Genomic DNA, 18,582 nt, shown 5'->3' with positions numbered 1-18,582 from the left:
TCCTTGTATATATGCTCTTTCCCCTCCCCCCTCCCATTCCATGTATATATGCTCTTTCCCTCCTCCCTCCCATTCCATGTATATATGCTCTTTCCCTCCCCCTCCCATTCCATGTATATATGCTCTATCCCTCCCCTCCCATTCCATGTATATATGCTCTTTCCCTCCCCTCCTATTCCATGTATATATGCTCTTTCCCTCCTCCCTCCCATTCCATGTATATATGCTCTTTCCCTCCCCCCTCCCATTCCTTGTATATATGCTCTTTCCCTCCTTCCTCCCATTCCATGTATATATGCTCTTTCCCTCCCCCCTCCCATTCCATGTATATATGCTCTATCCCTTCCCCCCTCCCATTCCATGTATATATGCTCTTTCCCTCCTCCCTCCCATTCCATGTATATATGCTCTATCCCTTCCCCCTCCCATTCCATGTATATATGCTCTTTCCCCTCCCCCCTCCCATTCCATGTATATATGCTCTATCCCTTCCCCCCTCCCATTCCATGTATATATGCTCTTTCCCTCCTCCCTCCCATTCCATGTATATATGCTCTATCCCTTCCCCCCTCCCATTCCATGTATATATGCTCTTTCCCTCCCCCCTCCCATTCCATGTATATATGCTCTATCCCTTCCCCCCTCCCATTCCATGTATATATGCTCTTTCCCTCCTCCCTCCCATTCCATGTATATATGCTCTATCCCTCCCCCCTCCCATTCCATGTATATATGCTCTTTCCCTCCCCCCTCCCATTCCATGTATATATGCTCTTTCCCTCCCCTCCCATTCCTTGTATATATGCTCTTTCCCTCCCCCCTCCCATTCCATGTATATATGCTCTTTCCCTCCTCCCTCCCATTCCATGTATATATGCTCTTTCCCTCCCCCTCCCATTCCATGTATATATGCTCTATCCCTCCCCCTCCCATTCCATGTATATATGCTCTTTCCCTCCCTCCTATTCCATGTATATATGCTCTTTCCCTCCTCCCTCCCATTCCATGTATATATGCTCTTTCCCTCCCCCCTCCCATTCCTTGTATATATGCTCTTTCCCTCCTCCCTCCCATTCCATGTATATATGCTCTATCCCTCCCCCCTCCCATTCCATGTATATATGCTCTTTCCCTCCCCTCCTATTCCATGTATATATGCTCTTTCCCTCCTCCCTCCCATTCCATGTATATATGCTCTTTCCCTCCCCCCTCCCATTCCATGTATATATGCTCTTTCCCTCCTCCCTCCCATTCCATGTATATATGCTCTATCCCTCCCCCCTCCCATTCCATGTATATATGCTCTTTCCCTCCCCTCCTATTCCATGTATATATGCTCTTTCCCTCCCCCCTCCCATTCCATGTATATATGCTCTTTCCCTCCCCTCCCATTCCTGGTATATATGCTCTTTCCCTCCCCCCTCCCATTCCATGTATATATGCTCTTTCCCTCCTCCCTCCCATTCCATGTATATATGCTCTTTCCCTCCCCCCTCCCATTCCATGTATATATGCTCTTTCCCTCCTCCCTCCCATTCCATGTATATATGCTCTATCCCTCCCCCCTCCCATTCCATGTATATGTGACACCCCAGGGGTCTGGTTGCCACAGTGATAGAGATATTACGTCTGAGAGCAGGTGGGAGGTCCTTTGGTCAGGGATCCTGTGCATGCCACACCTCCTGCCCAGTCTTGGGAGGGGAAGGACTTCCCCTATATAAACCCGGGGCTGAGGCAGGGTGAGTGAGAAAGAAGACAGAACAAGAGTAGAGAAGAGAAGCAGCATAGCAAGAAACATCAGGAGCTCTGTGGGGAGCAGTGTTACAACGAGTCAGGGGCTGGCAGCTACAGAGCTCGCCCTGACTGAGAAGATTTCTTACCGGACCCGGAGTCCGAGGCTGTGGGGACTAACTCCTACCCAGCAGCAGAAACCGTCCGGCAGAGGATTTCAGGTCCTCTGGCCCAGAAGCCCGAAGGCACGGTCACACGCGTGGGACCAGCACCGCCATCGTGGAGCGGAAGCCATTAGAAGGCCCCGAGTCACCGGCCATACGGGTGAGCACCACACGGTACACTCAGGGACGTGGGCTACTTATTCCCGCCTCTAGCAAGGTAGCCAGAAGAGTACAGTTAGTTGGGAAGGCCTACAACTCCGCCTGGCCAGGGGAGATCCCATCTGCTCAAGGACTGACCAGGCCCCTATCACTAGCAAGTACTCCGGGAGGGTCTATCTTTGTCACCAGTAAAGACCCTGAACTACACCGCACCGTCTCTGAGTGGTTCCTGCTACCCCCATCATCCACGTCGGCTGCCCTGAGGCCATACCCCTCCCGTTGGGGGTTATACCATCCACGCTGCACCATCCTTCCACTGGCCTCAGTGGTCTGCCCTGCAGCGGCAGCTCCATAGCTGCATTCAACGGGTGGCGTAGTCACCAACCATCTACTGCTAGTACATCGCCGCTCAGTTTGACTCCCTGGGCGCGGACCGGGTCGCCGCCACGAGACTACAACCCTCAAGAGATCCGGCTCCGGGTAAGCTCCCGCGTGCGCAACGCAGCGCGACACAGGCCCAGGGGCGCGTCAACTTTGGCGTAGTCGGCAGGATTTCGTGCCCGCAACCACCGGGTACTGCGTGCCTGAAAAGCAAAGACTGTTCAAACTTACCAGTGGTGAAGATTCCCGCTATCCGTGGAGGTTTCCCGCCATCCGGCGCCATCTTCTACCTTCTTCCCGCCATCCGTGGAGTTTTCCCGCCATTGGACGCCATCTTGAGGACGCCGCGCGGGAAGAAGAGGGGCGTGGACTCCGAAAGCGCGCGAGAACTGAAGCCCCGCCTCACATCCGGACGTTGCGTAAGGTCCTGGAAGGAGCCCAGCAGACGCCGACGTCACCGGAGCGCGACGGAAGGTCCTCAACCCTGACGATCCACTGCGGAGCCACGGCCTACGGAACAGGATCATCGCAAGGTAGGCCACGGTCCACTAGGGGGGAGGAAGATGTCGGATACGGAGGAGAGCTTCACTGCCTCAACCCCCGCCAGCGCCACCGCTGCTGCAGTTATGCCCTTCACCATGCCCTATATCCCGGGAGCAGCTTGGCTACCCCAGTACTCAGGGGAGTCACATACCCTGCATGACTTTAGAGAAAAGCTGGATAGCCTCTTCCAGGTGTACCCCCTCACAGAAGAGCAAAAAGTGAGCATCCTGGTGGCCCAACTAACCGGGGCAGCCAAAAGGGAAGTAAAATCCTGGCCACCTGGGAGGAAGACTGTCGCAGGGATACTAACCCGGCTGAAGGACACCTTTGATACCCGCACCTCAGCCGAGATTAAGCTTAGATTCTACGGGTGCAAGCAGCGAGCGCATGAGAGTATAAGGGACTATGCACTAAACCTACAAGAGGCCCTGAGGGCCATAAAGCAGACCGACCCTGATGGGGTGGGAAACGAGGACAGGCTGTTGACTGAACAATTTATAGAGGGTTTATATTGCAATGCCCACCGAACCCAGTTGCGGGCAATGGCCTTACAGGATCCCCATCTGGACTTTGCACAGTTCAAGGACAGAGCCATCCGGGTGCTCCGAGAACCGGCACCGGGTGGCGTTGTGACCCACAGGCGCCCAGCTATCACTTACCACCAGGAGGCGGCGCCCTTGTCGGCAGGGCCTGTGGGAGCTGATGCGCAGGCTTTGGACAATGACCCGGCTCCAGACCTACGCCATCAGGTCCAAGAGCTAGCTAAGAGCGTTGCTGCGCTAACCCGAACTGTGCAGTCTTTACAGGTTTCCACCCCAGGGAAGATCCAGCTGGCATCCGGACCGGAGGACATCCCGTGGCGTCGACCAAGGAGGACCCCACCGGCCAGAGGAAGACCCAGTGACCGATACAGCGAGGACGGACGACCCATCTGCCGCCGCTGCAATCAACCCGGACATATGGAAAGGTACTGTTCTTTAAACGGGCACAACCTGGGGTAGAGGGCCAACCCCCAGGAAAAAGATCACCAGGCCCATCGAACTGGCGCGACAGATATGTGGGAGGACGTCCAGTCTTGCCTGTGGTACTGGATGGCATTCCCATGAGTGCCCTACTGGACACCGGGTCACAGGTCACCACCATCCCGTACGTGCTCTTTAAGCAGTACTGGAATGACTCGGATATTACCCACTACCCTGACGACGACTTGAGTATCATCGCCAGCAATGGCCAGCCCGTGCCACAGATCGGATTTAAAGAGGTGACCATCAAAATCGGTAGAGTCGAACTGGCAGCACAGGGACTGATCATTGTAGACATTGACAAACATGAGAGCCACCCAAAAATAACTCTAGGAACTAATGTAATTGAGAATTGTCTTGCAGAGGTGATTTTCCTTCTACAGCAGGTTGCCAAGAACGCCAGCTCCGGCGAGCAGCGAGTGCTCCAGAAAGAGATCCGGGCACTGATGCGACGGCAACAGGTGGAACTCTCCGGCGGTGAGATTGGTAGCGTAAGAATGTGTGACCCTTTCCCTATTACCATGCCCCCAAAAAGCGAAATGATGATTTGGTGCCGGGCAGCTATTGGTCTGAGAGGTAGAGATTACCAGGCAATGGTAGAACCAGTTTACTCAGACAGTAGGCCCACCATTTTGACAGCACGGGGGGTGGTCAATGTACGCCATGGGAGGGTGCCCGTTCGCATAATCAATATCGGGGAGAGGGAAGTGTACCTGCCCCGGTATGCCACGCTAGCAAAATTATATACCATCAACCAAAACTCTATACAGTCTGTGGAACCCTTGCCTCCATCTCACCCGGAGGAAGGTAACGGCTCTAAGAAAGTAATGGAGGATTGGTGTCAGCAACTACACTTGGGAACTGACTCCACTCCCTCCCACCAGAAACAGGGAGTCTACCGGGTGGTTCAAGAGTATGAGAGAGTGTTTAGTAAACACCCGTTAGACTTCGGGCGAGTCAAGGGGGTAGAACACCGCATCCCCACGGGAGATCATCCTCCCATAAAAGAGAGGTATCGACCCGTACCCCCTGCACATTACCAACACGCCAAGGGGATGCTTAGAGACATGAAGGAGGCTGGGGTAATCCGGGATAGCTGTAGCCCCTGGGCAGCCCCGCTAGTTTTAGTCAAAAAGAAAGACAACACCATGAGGATGTGTGTAGATTACCGGAAAATCAACCGTATCACACACAAGGATGCGTACCCCTTACCAAGGATAGAGGAGTCATTGGCTGCTTTAAGATCTGCTAACTTCTTCTCTACCTTGGATCTCACTAGCGGGTACTGGCAGGTTCCTGTAGCAGAGGCGGACCGGGAGAAGACCGCATTCACCACCCCGATGGGACTTAGTGAGTTCACCTGCATGCCGTTCGGACTCTGCAACGCCCCAGGAACCTTCCAACGATTAATGGAGTGCTGTCTGGGCCACAGAAACTTCGAGACGGTCCTGTTGTACCTGGACGATGTCATCGTATACTCCAAAACTTATGAGGACCACCTGAAACACCTGGCGGAGGTGTTCGAAGCTCTGGCGAGTTACGGCCTAAAGGTGAAACCCTCCAAGTGTCACCTCCTGAAACCAAAGGTGCAGTACCTGGGACACGTGGTGAGCGCTGACGGAGTGGCTCCCGACCCCGATAAGATCACCGCAATTAAGGGATGGCCAAGCCCCTCCAGCGTAAAAGAAGTGCGGCAGTTCCTCGGGTTGGTAGGCTACTACCGAAGGTTTATTCCCGGTTTCACCAAAAAGGCAGCGCCTATGCAGGACCTCCTGATAGGCCAGTCCCGGAAGGCCAAGAACCAGAAGCCGCCCTTCAAATGGGAAGAGCTAGAAGAAGAGTCCTTCCGCCAGCTGAAGATGGCCCTCACGGGGGATGAAATCTTGGCGTACCCGGATTATAGCCAGCCCTTCATCCTCTACACCGACGCCAGTAACATCGGGCTAGGAGCCGTACTGTCCCAGATCCAGCAGGGGAAAGAACGAGTAATCGCCTACGCCAGCCGAAAACTGCGACCCACCGAAAGGAACCCCGAGAATTATAGCTCATTTAAGCTAGAGTTCCTGGCCGTGGTATGGGCAGTCACTGAGCGCTTTAAGCATTACCTTGCTTCTTCCCGGTTCACCGTGTACACGGATAACAACCCGTTGACACACCTGGACACGGCAAGACTCGGTGCCCTGGAGCAGAGGTGGATGGCCCGTCTGTCCAACTACGAGTTCATAATCAAATACCGGGCAGGGCGCTCCAATACTAACGCGGACGCCCTGTCCAGGATGCCCAACCTGCCGGACGAAGGAGAAGATCCGGAGGGACTGGAAGAAATTGAACTCCCTGCGTTCCACCGTCATGGGACTATCCAGTATTCCCACCGGGTAAGGAGTAAGCAGGCTGCTACGTTGAACCCCTTACCTCACTACAACTGGGCGGAAACGCAAGACAGCGACCCTGCCGTCCGACTGGTGAAGGAGATGCTGACTCGGCCGGAGGCTCGCCTTGAACCAGACGCTCCGGAGGAAGCCAAACAACTATGGGCAGAGAAGAGTCGACTGTTCCTTTACAAAGGGAAGTTGTGCCGCAGAATGGTTAACTCCCGGACGCATGAATTACTCTGGCAAGTAGTGGTGCCACGAAGAGACGCAGCCATGGTGATGGAGGCATACCACGACGGAGCTGGACACTTCGGGTGGAAGAAGCTGGAGTTCCTGCTGCGCGAGCGATTCCACTGGGTAGGCATGAGGGGAACCATTGAGAAGTGGTGCAGAGACTGTGGCCCGTGCAACCTGAGAAGGAAGGACCGCGCCAGCCAGAAGACTCCCCTGCAGTCCATCGTCACCCGGCAACCGTTGGAACTGGTAGCCTTGGATCATGTAAAACTGACCCCAAGCACAAATGGCTACGTCTACGCGTTAACCATCGTGGATCATTACTCCCGGTTTCTGGTTGTCGTCCCCGTCAAGGACTTAACGGCTCAAACAGCAGCTAGAGCCTTCCAGCAGCACTTTTGCTGTCCACACGGGTACCCGGACCAAGTGCTGACGGACCAGGGACCTGCCTTTGAAGCGGAGGTCTTCCAGGAATTCTGCAATCTGTATGGCTGCCGGAAGATAAGGACGACACCCTACCATCCGCAGACTAATGGACTTTGTGAAAAAATGAACCAGGTGGTAATGGATCTTCTAAAAACATTGCCCCTGGAAGAACGCAGTCTGTGGCCTGAAAAGTTGCCCGATCTGGTGGACCTATACAACCACATCCCGGTAGGTTCCACCAACTGTACCCCGGCTTACCTAATGAGGGCAAGACCTGGTAAGTTACCTGTTGACCTGGAAATGGGAGTCCTGACACCCGAGGACACTTCACCAGAAACAGACTGGGACACAGAGAGGCAGCAGCAGTACCGGAGAGTACAGGAGAGCGTGGAGCGAAGTCTCTGTCAGGCTAGGGAAAGACAAGAGAAAACTTACAACCAGTATGCTCCCGCTGTTCCCCTGGTACCCGGAGAGCAGGTCTTGAAGAGGAAGAGACGGCTCCACAAGTTGGACGACCAGTGGGAGAAGGACCCGTACACCGTACTGCCCTCAAGCCACGAAAACCCGAAGGTCTGTACCATCAGTAAAGACGGAGGGGAAACCACAGCCATTGTATCCCGGGACCACCTGAAGAAGTGTCCCGAACAACTGAGGAACCCTGAAGAGGAACAAGAAGACCATCGACCCGTAGAGGAAAGGGAAGATATGGTTAGTACCGTGCTCGGGGACTTCCCTCGGTCTTGGACTCAAGTCAATGGTGCAGTTGTGGTACCCGTACTCACCTTCCTCCAACCATCATCCCAAGAACCTACGGAGCAACCGGTAGAGCTGGAAGAACAGCCGGTCCAGGAGGCAGAAGACTCTACACAAGCAGACCCGGAAAATCAACCCTCTGCTTATAGTGAGCATGCCATACCCCTAGTGAGCCAGAGGGCCCATGGACAGCTGCCCAGTTTACCCTTGGCAGCTCCTACACCCTGTAGTTCAGGGCCAGACAGTCAGCTCCGTAGGTCCACTAGGGCCACTAGAGGCCAGCTACCCGCACGTTGGAGGATCTAAATGTTTAAGCTATCTTATAATGTTTACTTGTTTATAGTTGCTTGTGTATAATTTTGTGTTTCTAGTTCTTTTTAGGAGTCCTTGGTGGATTTACCGGGAATCCTTGTACATAGTTGGAGCGTAACCCAGGATGGACTAAAGACTGTTAAGGACTCGGGGCAGGACAGGCCCCTACCTGGTTACGTCTCCCTGTTTTGGTGAAATGGACACCTTGCTTTTCAAAACTGCACCCGGTTGCGGACACGCCGTAACCATCTTATGTGTTTTTCTTATTGTATTGTTATTGTTATACCTTGTTATGTTTTTCTAAAAAAAATATGTTTAGTCCCGGAGTACTAAATTTCACTAGGGGGGAATGTGACACCCCAGGGGTCTGGTTGCCACAGTGATAGAGATATTACGTCTGAGAGCAGGTGGGAGGTCCTTTGGTCAGGGATCCTATGCATGCCACACCTCCTGCCCAGTCTTGGGAGGGGAAGGACTTCCCCTATATAAACCCGGGGCTGAGGCAGAGTTAGTGAGAAAGAAGACAGAACAAGAGTAGAGAAGAGAAGCAGCATAGCAAGAAACATCAGGAGCTCTGTGGGGAGCAGTGTTACAACGAGTCAGGGGCTGGCAGCTACAGAGCTCGCCCTGACTGAGAAGATTTCTTACCGGACCCGGAGTCCGAGGCTGTGGGGACTAACTCCTACCCAGCAGCAGAAACCGTCCGGCAGAGGATTTCAGGTCCTCTGGCCCAGAAGCCCGAAGGCACGGTCACACGCGTGGGACCAGCACCGCCATCGTGGAGCGGAAGCCATTAGAAGGCCCCGAGTCACCGGCCATACGGGTGAGCACCACACGGTACACTCAGGGACGTGGGCTACTTATTCCCGCCTCTAGCAAGGTAGCCAGAAGAGTACAGTTAGTTGGGAAGGCCTACAACTCCGCCTGGCCAGGGGAGATCCCATCTGCTCAAGGACTGACCAGGCCCCTATCACTAGCAAGTACTCCGGGAGGGTCTATCTTTGTCACCAGTAAAGACCCTGAACTACACCGCACCGTCTCTGAGTGGTTCCTGCTACCCCCATCATCCACGTCGGCTGCCCTGAGGCCATACCCCTCCCGTTGGGGGTTATACCATCCACGCTGCACCATCCTTCCACCGGCCTCAGTGGTCTGCCCTGCAGCGGCAGCTCCATAGCTGCATTCAACGGGTGGCGTAGTCACCAACCATCTACTGCTAGTACATCGCCGCTCAGATTGACTCCCTGGGCGCGGACCGGGTCGCCGCCACGAGACTACAACCCTCAAGAGATCCGGCTCCGGGTAAGCTCCCGCGTGCGCAACGCAGCGCGACACAGGCCCAGGGGCGCGTCATATATATGCTCTTTCCCTCCCCCCTCCCATTCCATGTATATATGCTCTTTCCCTCCCCTCCCATTCCTTGTATATATGCTCTTTCCCTCCTCCCTCCCATTCCATGTATATATGCTCTTTCCCTCCCCCCTCCCATTCCATGTATATATGCTCTTTCCCTCCTCCCTCCCATTCCATGTATATATGCTCTTTCCCTCCCCCCTCCCATTCCATGTATATATGCTCTTTCCCTCCTCCCTCCCATTCCATGTATATATGCTCTTTCCCTCCCCCCTCCCATTCCATGTATATATGCTCTTTCCCTCCTCCCTCCCATTCCATGTATATATGCTCTTTCCCTCCTCCCTCCCATTCCATGTATATATGCTCTTTCCCTCCCCTCCCATTCCTTGTATATATGCTCTTTCCCTCCCCCCTCCCATTCCATGTATATATGCTCTTTCCCTCCCCCTTCCCATTCCATGTATATATGCTCTTTCCCTCCTCCCTCCCATTCCATGTATATATGCTCTTTCCCTCCTCCCTCCCATTCCATGTATATATGCTCTTTCCCTCCCCTCCCATTCCTTGTATATATGCTCTTTCCCTCCCCCCTCCCATTCCATGTATATATGCTCTTTCCCTCCCCCTCCCATTCCATGTATATATGCTCTTTCCCTCCTCCCTCCCATTCCATGTATATATGCTCTTTCCCTCCTCCCTCCCATTCCATGTATATATGCTCTTTCCCTCCCCCCTCCCATTCCATGTATATATGCTCTTTCCCTCCCCCCTCCCATTCCATGTATATATGCTCTTTCCCTCCCCCCTCCCATTCCATGTATATATGCTCTTTCCCTCCCCCCTCCCATTCCATGTATATATGCTCTTTCCCTCCCCCCTCCCATTCCATGTATATATGCTCTTTCCCTCCCCCCTTCCATTCCATATATACAGTACAGACCAAAAGTTTGGACACACCTTCTCATTTAAAGATTTTTCTGTATTTTCATGACTATGAAAATTGTACATTCACACTGAAGGCATCAAAACGATGAATTAACACATGTGGAATTATATACTTAACAAAAAAGTGTGAAACAACTGAAAATATGTCTTATATTCTAGGTTCTTCAAAGTAGCCACCTTTTGCTTTGATGACTGCTTTGCACACTCTTGGCATTCTCTTGATGAGCTTCAAGAGGTAGTCACCGGAAATGGTCTTCCAACAATCTTGAAGGAGTTCCCAGAGATGCTTAGCACTTGTTGGCCCTTTTGCCTTCACTCTGCGGTCCAGCTCACCCCAAACCATCTCGATTGGGTTCAGGTCTGGTGACTGTGGAGGCCAGGTCATCTGGCGTAGCACCCCATCACTCTCCTTCTTTGTCAAATAGCCCTTACACAGCCTGGAGGTGTGTTTGGGGTCATTGTCCTGTTGAAAAATAAATGATGATCCAACTAAACGCAAACCGGATGGAATAGCATGCCGCTGCAAGATGCTGTGGTAGCCATGCTGGTTCAGTATGCCTTCAATTTTGAATAAATCCCCAACAGTGTCACCAGCAAAGCACCACCACACCATCACACCTCCTCCTGCATGCTTCACGGTGGGAACCAGGCATGTAGAGTCCATCCGTTCACCTTTTCTGCGTCGCACAAAGACACGGTGGTTGGAACCAAAGATCTCAAATTTGGACTCATCAGACCAAAGCACAGATTTCCACTGGTCTAATGTCCATTCCTTGTGTTCTTTAGCCCAAACAAGTCTCTTCTGCTTGTTGCCTGTCCTTAGCAGTTGTTTCCTAGCAGCTATTTTGCCATGAAGGCCTGCTGCACAAAGTCTCCTCTTAACAGTTGTTGTAGAGATGAGTCTGCTGCTAGAACTCTGTGTGGTATTGACCTGGTCTCTAATCTGAGCTGCTGTTAACCTGGGATTTCTGAGGCTGGTGACTCGGATAAACTTATCCTCAGAAGCAGAGGTGACTCTTGGTCTTCCTTTTCTGGGGCGGTCCACATGTGAGCCAGTTTCTTTGTAGCGCTTGATGGCTTTTGCAACTGCACTTGGGGACACTTTCAAAGTTTTCCCAATTTTTCGGACTGATTGACCTTCATTTCTTAAAGTAATGTTGGCCACTCGTTTTTATTTACTTAGCTGCTTTTTTCTTGCCATAATACAAATTCTAACAGTCTATTCAGTAGGACTATCAGCTGTGTATCCACCAGACTTCTGCACAACACAACTGATGGTCCCAACCCCATTTATAAGGCAAGAAATACCACTTATTAAACCTGACAGGGCACACCTGTGAAGTGAAAAACATTTCCGGTGGCTACCTCTTGAAGCTCATCAAGAGAATGCCAAGAGTGTGCAAAGCAGTCATCAAAGCAAAAGGTGGCTACTTTGAAGAACCTAGAATATAAGACATATTTTCAGTTGTTTCACACTTTTTTGTTAAGTATATAATTCCACATGTGTTAATTCATCGTTTTGATGCCTTCAGTGTGAATGTACAATTTTCATAGTCATGAAAATACAGAAAAATCTTTAAATGAGAAGGTGTGTCCAAACTTTTGGTCTGTACTGTATATATATATATATATATATATATATATATATATATATATATATATATATATATATATATATATATACACACACTGCATATACGTTTACATACAGTTCTCAGATGCGCGGCCGATATTTAAATTTGGCGCCCAAATCGTTGATTGGTGCGGGCAGCGCCAGCGACCAATCAGCGATTTTTAACACAAATGTCCGGACCTTTGTAACACCATGAGGATACTGTGGGGACATCAGCGGCTAGCGTGTCAAGGGAGGACCGGGGAGCGGCGCTGCAGGTCAGGATACTTCTGCTGCGAGCAGTCGCTCATGTCCCGTGTTCTCGCAGCGGAAGTACCCGCACAGGCCGTGGCGCTCCCCGGTCCTCACCAATACGATTCCGCTCCCCGGTCCTCACCAATACGCAGGCTTGGTCTGGCCTGGCGGGGCGCCTGGAAATTTCCCGGTGGGCCCCGGGCCCCATGCAGAGGGAACTGAAGAATTAAAAAAAAAAAAAAAAGTGGTCGTGGGCCCTTTGAGGGCGCGCGCACGCACTTTCACCGACGCGATGCCCAGGACAGTAGCGGGAGGGGCCTGGGAGCAGGAGAGCAGGGGCTGCACTGCAGCGTCACACTCAGCAGACAGGGAAGCACGTCTGCTAAAAGTGACGTCACAGCGCGCCCTGCACTGCAGTCTCCCACATTAGGAGCGTGTCTGTGGGCTGGAGACAAGCCAAGGTACTGTAATATTTGTGTGTTTGTATGGATTTTTATGTATATGCTGCCTGCATGTGTGTGTGTACAGTGTGTGTATATGCCTGTGTGTGTACAGTGTGTGTGTATATGCCTGTGTGTGTACAGTGTATGTATATGCCTGTGTGTGTACAGTGTGTGTGTATATGCCTGTGTGTGTGTGTATATGCCTGTGTGTACAGTGTGTGTGTATATGCCTGTGTGTGTACAGTGTGTGTGTATATGCCTGTGTGTGTACAGTGTGTGTGTATATGCGTGTGTGTGTACAGTGTGTGTGTATATGCCTGTGTGTGTATATGCCTGTGTGTGTGTGACGCGCCCCTGGGCCTGCTGTGTCGCGCAGCGTCTCGCGCACGGGGGCTTACCCGGAACCGGATCAGATGAGGGTTGTAGTCTCCGAGTGGCGGGGACCCGGTCCGTGTCCAGGGAGTCAACTCAGTGTGTGGCAGTCTTGATAGATGTTATTTGAGTGTCGACTACGCCACCCGTTGATTTGCAGCTATGGAGCTGCCGCTGCAGGGCAGACCGCTGAGGCCGGTGTAGAATTGTGCAGCGTGATAGTATAACCCCCAACGGGAGGGGTATGGCCTCAGGGCAGCCGACGTGGAAGATGAGGGTAGCAGGAACCACTCAGAGACGGTGCGGTGTAATTCAGGGTCTTTACTGGTAACAACGATAGACCCTCCCGGAGTACTTGCTAGCGAACGGGGCCTGGTCAGTCCTTGAGCAGATGGGATCTCCCCTGGCCAGGCGGAGTTGTAGGCCTCCCAAACTGACTGTACTCTTCTGGCTACCTTGCTAGAAGCGGGTATAAGTAGCCCACGTCCCTGAGTGTACCGTGTGGTGCTCACCCGTATGGCCGGTGACTCGGGGCCTTCTAATGGCTTCCGCTCCACGATGGCGGCGCTGGTCCCACGCGTGTGACCGTGCCTTCGGGTTTCTGGGCCTGAGGACCTGAAATCCCCTGCCGATCGGCTTCTGCTGCTGGGTAAGAGTTAGTCCCCACAGCCTCGGACGCCGGGTCCGGTAAGAAAGCTTCTCAGTCAGGGCGAGCTCTGCAGCTGCCAGCCCCTGACTTGTAGTAGTATTGCTCCCACTGAGCTTCTGCTGTTTCTTCCTGTGACTGTTTCTTGTCTCTACTCTCCTTGACTCCTAACCCTGCTTCAGCCCCGGGTTTATATAGGGGAAGTTCTTCCCCTCCCAAGACTGGGCAGGAGGTGTGGCATGCACAGGATCCCTGACCAAAGGACCTCCCACCTGCTCTCAGACATAACATTACATTACTGTGGAAACCAGACCCCTGGGGTGCCACATTCCCCCCTAGTGAAATTTAGTACTCCGGGACTAAACATATTTTAGAAAAACATAACAAGATATAACAATACAATAAAGAAACACATAAAGGTGGTCACGGCATGTCCGTAACCGGGTGCAGTCTTTGAAGAAACAAAGGTGTCCATTTCACCAAAACAGGGAGACGTAACCAGGTAGGGGTCTGTCCTACCCCGAGTCCTTAACAGTCTCTAGTCCATCCTGGGTTACGCTCCAACTAATTGTACAAGGATTCCCGGTAGATCCACCAAGGATTCCTAAAAATAACTAGAAACACAAAATTGTACACAAGCAACAATACACAGGTAAACATAAATAAAACAATTTATACACTTTAAATCCTCCAGCGTGCGGGTAACTGGCCTCTAGTGGCCCTAGTGGACCTACGGAGCTGACTGCCTAGCCCTGAACTACAGGGTGTAGGAGCTGTCAAGGGCAAACTGGGCAGCTGTCTACCGGCTCTTTGGCTCACTAGGGATTTGGCAGGCTCACTGCAAGCAGAGGGTTGATCCTCCTGGGTTGCGGGTGTGGGGTCTTCTGCCTCCTGGACCGGCTGTTCTTCCAGCTCTACCTGTTGCTCCGTAGGTGCTTGGGATGCTGGTTGGAGGAAGGTGAGTACGGGTACCACAACTGCACCATTGACTTGAGTCCAAGACCGAGGGAAGTCCCCGAGCACAGTACTAACCATATCTTCCCTTTCCTCTACGGGTCGATGGTCTTCTTGTTCCTCCACAGGGTTCCTCAGTTGTTCGGGACACTTCTTCAGGTGGTCCCGGGATACAATGGCTGTGGTTTCCCCTCCATCTTTACTGATGGTACAAACCTTCGGGTTTTCGTGGCTTGAGGGCAGTACGGTGTACGGGTCCTTCTCCCACTGGTCGTCCAACTTGTGGAGCCGTCTCTTCCTCTTCAAGACCTGCTCTCCGGGTACCAGGGGAACAGCGGGAGCATACTGGTTGTAAGTTTTCTCTTGTCTTTCCCTAGCCTGACAGAGACTTCGTTCCACGCTCTCCTGTACTCTCCGGTACTGCTGCTGCCTCTCTGTGTCCCAGTCTGTTTCTGGTGAAGTGTCCTCGGGTGTCAGGACTCCCATTTCCAGGTCAACAGGTAACTTACCAGGTCTTGCCCTCATTAGGTAAGCCGGGGTACAGTTGGTGGAACCTACCGGGATGTGGTTGTATAGGTCCACCAGATCGGGCAACTTCTCAGGCCACAGACTGCGTTCTTCCAGGGGCAACGTTTTTAGAAGATCCATTACCACCTGGTTCATTTTCTCACAAAGTCCATTAGTTTGCGGATGGTAGGGTGTCGTCCTTATCTTCCGGCAGCCATACAGATTGCAGAATTCCTGGAAGACCTCCGCTTCAAAGGCAGGTCCCTGGTCCGTCAGCACTTGGTCCGGGTACCCGTGTGGACGGCAGAAGTGCTGCTGGAAGGCTCTAGCTGCTGTTTGAGCCGTTAAGTCCTTGACGGGGACGACAACCAAGAACCGGGAGTAATGATCCACGATGGTTAACGCGTAGACGTAGCCACTTCTGCTTGGGGTCAGTTTTACATGATCCAAGGCTACCAGTTCCAACGGTTGCCGGGTGACGATGGACTGCAGGGGAGTCTTCTGGCTGGCACGGTCCTTCCTTCTCAGGTTGCACGGGCCACAGTCTCTGCACCACTTCTCGATGGTTCCCCTCATGCCTACCCAGTGGAACCGCTCGCGCAGCAGGAACTCCAGCTTCTTCCACCCGAAGTGTCCAGCTCCGTCGTGGTATGCCTCCATCACCATGGCTGCGTCTCTTCGTGGCACCACTACTTGCCAGAGTAATTCATGCGTCCGGGAGTTAACCATTCGGCGACACAACTTCCCTTTGTAAAGGAACAGTCGACTCTTCTCTGCCCATAGTTGTTTGGCTTCCTCCGGAGCGTCTGGTTCAAGGCGAGCCTCCGGCCGAGTCAGCATCTCCTTCACCAGGCGGACGGCAGGGTCGCTGTCTTGCGTTTCCGCCCAGTTGTAGTGGGGTAAGGGGTTCAACGTAGCAGCCTGCTTACTCCTTACCCGGTGGGAATACTGGATAGTCCCATGACGGTGGAACGCAGGGAGTTCAACTTCTTCCAGTCCCTCCGGATCTTCTCCTCCGTCCGGCAGGTTGGGCATCCTGGACAGGGCGTCCGCGTTGGTATTGGAGCGTCCTGCCCGGTATTTGATTGTGAACTCGTAGTTGGACAGACGGGCCATCCACCTCTGCTCCAGGGCACCGAGTCTTGCCGTGTCCAGGTGTGTCAACGGGTTGTTATCCATGTACACGGTGAACCGGGAAGAAGCGAGGTAATGCTTAAAGCGCTCGGTGACTGCCCATACTACGGCCAGGAACTCCAGCTTAAATGAGCTGTAATTCTCGGGGTTCCTTTCGGTGGGTCGCAGTTTTCGGCTGGCGTAGGCGATTACTCGTTCCTTCCCCTGCTGGATCTGGGACAGTACGGCTCCTAGCCCGATGTTACTGGCGTCGGTGTAGAGGATAAAGGGCTGGCTATAATCCGGGTACGCCAGGATTTCGTCCCCCGTGAGGGCCATCTTCAGCTGGCGGAAGGACTCTTCTTCCAGCTCCTCCCATTTGAAGGGCGGCTTCTGGTTCTTGGCCTTCCGGGACTGGCCTATCAGGAGGTCCTGCATAGGTGCTGCCTTTTTGGTGAAACCGGGAATAAACCTTCGGTAGTAGCCTACCAACCCGAGGAACTGCCGCACTTCTTTTACGCTGGAGGGGCTTGGCCATTCCTTAATTGCGGTGATCTTATCAGGGTCGGGAGCCACTCCGTCAGCGCTCACCACGTGTCCCAGGTACTGCACCTTTGGTTTCAGGAGGTGACACTTGGAGGGTTTCACCTTTAGGCCGTAACTCGCCAGAGCTTCGAACACTTCCGCCAGGTGTTTCAGGTGGTCCTCATACGTCTTGGAATATACGATGACATCGTCCAGGTACAACAGGACCGTCTCGAAGTTTCTGTGGCCCAGACAACACTCCATTAGTCGTTGGAAGGTTCCTGGTGCGTTGCAGAGTCCGAACGGCATGCAGGTGAACTCGCTAAGTCCCATCGGGGTGGTGAATGCGGTCTTCTCCCGGTCCGCCTCTGCTACAGGAACCTGCCAGTACCCGCTAGTGAGATCCAAGGTAGAGAAGAAGTTAGCAGATCTTAAAGCAGCCAATGACTCCTCTATCCTTGGTAAGGGGTACGCATCCTTGTGTGTGATACGGTTGATTTTCCGGTAATCTACACACATCCTCATGGTGTTGTCTTTTTTTCTGACTAAGACTAGTGGAGCTGCCCAGGGGCTACAGCTATCCCTAATCACCCCAGCCTCCTTCATGTCTCTAAGCATCCCCTTGGCGTGTTGGTAGTGTGCAGGGGGTACGGGTCGATACCTCTCTTTTATAGGAGGATGGTCTCCCGTGGGGATGTGGTGTTCTACCCCCTTGACTCGCCCGAAGTCTAACGGGTGTTTACTGAACACTCTCTCGTACTCTTGAACCACCCGATAGACTCCTTGTTTCTGGTGTGCGGGAGTGGAGTCAGTACCCAGATGTAGTTGCTGACACCAGTCCTCCATGTTTTTCTTAGAGCCGTTACCTTCCTCCGGGTGAGATGGAGGCAAGGGTTCCACAGATTGTATAGAATTTTGGTTAATGGTATATAATTTGGCTAGCGTGGCATACCGGGGCAGGTACACTTCCCTCTCCCCGATATTTATTATGCGAACGGGCACCCTCCCATGGCGTACATCAACCACCCCCCGTGCTGTCAAAATGGTGGGCCTACTGTCCGAGTAAACTGGTTCTACCATTGCCTGGTAATCCCTACCTCTCAGACCAATAGCTGCCCGGCACCAAATCATCATTTCACTTTTTGGGGGCATGGCAATAGGAAAAGGGTCACACATTCTTACGCTACCAATCTCACCGCCGGAGAGTTCCACCTGTTGCCGTCGCATCAGTGCCCGGATCTCTTTCTGGAGCACCCGCTGCTCGCCGGAGCTGGCGTTCTTGGCAACCTGCTGTAAAAGGAAAATCACCTCTGCAAGACAATTTTCAATTACATTAGTTCCTAGAGTTATTTTTGGGTGACTCTCATGTTTGTCAATATCTACAATGATCAGTCCCTGTGCTGCCAGTTCGACTCTACCGATTTTGATGGTCACCTCTTTAAATCCGATCTGTGGCACGGGCTGGCCATTGCTGGCGATGATACTCAAGTCGTCGTCAGGGTAGCGGGTAATATCCGAGTCATTCCAGTACTGCTTAAAGAGCACGTACGGGATGGTGGTGACCTGTGACCCGGTGTCCAGTAGGGCACTCATGGGAATGCCATCCAGTACCACAGGCAAGACTGGACGTCCTCCCACATATCTGTCGCGCCAGTTCGATGGGCCTGGTGATCTTTTTCCTGGGGGTTGGCCCTCTACCCCAGGTTGTGCCCGTTTAAAGAACAGTACCTTGCCATATGTCCGGGTTGATTGCAGCG

This window comes from Phyllobates terribilis, unplaced genomic scaffold, assembly GCF_046119375.1.
Source record: "Phyllobates terribilis strain yellow unplaced genomic scaffold, ASM4611937v1 Scaffold_3__8_contigs__length_932513732, whole genome shotgun sequence".
NCBI lineage: Eukaryota > Metazoa > Chordata > Amphibia > Anura > Dendrobatidae > Phyllobates > Phyllobates terribilis.
This window is presented reverse-complemented; position numbering follows the sequence as displayed.